Here is a 2,328-nt window from a genome sequence, read left to right as displayed (position 1 = left end):
AAGAGTGGGTGGGTGGTAGAGTGTTGCTCACTTAGAAGAGCAAGTTTGAATCCCGTGTTTTATTAGATAACCGATCAATAACCTTGAGTTTCCACTAATGAGTCTACCAAAGTAATCTTTTGTAACAAAGTGATGTTGGCAATGTCGATTGAATCTGCAGTTTTCTCATTTTTGGATTGCTCTTCATCGTTTTCATTTGGGTTCTTGATTCGTGGGCTCTCTGTTGAGAACTGAAGCCATCAGTGCAGAAACATAAACAACACCTTGAGATGAAGATCACTGAGTTAGCATGTGTAAGCAAGATACAACAGAGAATCTGAGAGAGAGAGAGAGAGAGAGAGAGAGAGAGAGAGAGAGAGAGAGAGAGAGAGAGAGAGAGAGAGAGAGAGAGAGAGAGAGAGAGAGAGAGAGGCACGCAATGTAACAATATTATTCAGAGAATGGTTACGATACAATGGGGGCGACAACTCTCTCTAACAATAGCAACATAAACAACACCTTGAGATGAAGATCACTGAGTTAGCATGTGTAAGCAAGATACAACAGAGAATCTGAGAGAGAGACAGAGATAGAGAGGCACACAATGTAACCGTATTATTTAGAGAATGGTTACGATACAATGGAGAAGACAACTCTCTCTAACAATAGCAACAACCTTATGAGCTAGGTTACAAGTCCCTTTATATACTAAATGGGCTAGGGCAACTACCATTTGACATATTTACAAAGATGTCCTAAACCTAGACTGTCGAAAGAGACAGTGTGAATACGGCCATTAGAGATCTATATTCGACACTCCCCTGCAATGGGCATATACACCAAAAATCTGTTTGAGATTACAGATTTGTACAAGGTTGTTGAACAAATCAGATTTTTGTTCGAGCCAGTAAACTCCGAAAAATAAAGGGCAGAATTGGCCGAGGTCGAAGGAACTGAGACCGAACCTCGAACTGTCGGTGATGATTGTTCGAAACCATCCTGAGTGTCTGACTCAATCAAATTGATTCTTCATTACGCCCATCTAGTGCGGAAGGGATCTGAATCGATCTGTCAAAAGACACTTGGTCATCCCGTCTGCGACATTATCAGTTGTAGGTATCTTCTTGAGGCCGATTTTCCCTGAAATGACGCAGTCCTGAATGAAGTGATATCTCACGTCGATGTGCTTCGAGGCATTGTGCTGAACCGGAATTTTCGACAAAGCAACAACACCCTGACTGTCGTTGTAGACAATTGGAGCCGAGTCGGATTCGACTTGTCGAAACGTGTGCCAGCCGATTGAGCCATAAAACCTCTTTCACCGCATCGAATGCGGCTACGTATTCAGCCTCGGTCGTTGATGTGGCAGTACACTCCTGAAGTTTTGATTTCCACGATATTACTCCATTGCCAAATTTGAAATAGTATTCGATTGTCGATTTTCGATTGTCCACGCAGCTTGCAAAGTCTGAATCAGTGTATTTGACTATGCCCGAAGTATCATTTGACCGAATAGGATGCCATGGACTTTTGTGCCCACCAGGTATCTGAACACATGCTTAATTGCGTTCCAATGTGATCAACTAGGATTGTGCATGAATTTGCTGACGACTCTAACGGCGTGAATAATGTCAGGTCGTGTCGCGATCATCACATACGTCAAGGAGCCGATTGCTGGTGTATACGGTATTGACTTCATAATTTCCCCCTCCGGACTGGATGCTGGGTAGTTTCGTTGAGGCAGATGAAGACGAATTGGGAGCGGGGTCGAACCATATTTGGCCGATTGCATGTTGAAGCGTTGAACAGGACATGTCCAATATAGTTGGATTGAGACAGAAACAACTGTCGTCGATATCTATTCCGAGTTACCTTCATTCTGAGAATGTGTCTTGTTGGTCCAAGTTCCTTCATGGCAAACTTCAACCGCAATTGCCAAACTAGTTCGGCGAGCTCGTTGGCATGCTGACCGGAGAGTAGCATGTCGTCCACGTAGATGATGAGGAAGATGGGTGACCCATCTCGAGTTGTTTCGGGAAGAGCCAATGGTCCTCATCGCTCTTAGAGAAGTTGACTGATTGGATGAAGTCATTGAACTTCTTATACCATTGTCTCGGTTCCTATTTCAGGTCGTAAAGACCCTTCCTGAGTCGACAGACTAGATGCTCTTGGCCTGCTGTGACGAAGCCTTTTGGTTGTTCCATGAAGATTTCCTCCTCTAGGTCGCCATGGAGGAAGGTCGTCTTTACATCTAACTATATAAGCTCCGAATCCTCAGCTGCCACTAGGCCAATTAGGAATCAAAGGGTAGTCATAAATATTTTGTCGAAGTCGCGCCATATTGTTGTT

This window comes from Azolla caroliniana, unplaced genomic scaffold (genome assembly GCF_043228905.1).
Source record: "Azolla caroliniana isolate FFs.n. ecotype wild unplaced genomic scaffold, voAzoCaro1.0.p SCAF_5, whole genome shotgun sequence".
Lineage (NCBI taxonomy): Eukaryota > Viridiplantae > Streptophyta > Polypodiopsida > Salviniales > Salviniaceae > Azolla > Azolla caroliniana.
Note: the sequence above shows the minus strand (reverse complement) of the source record.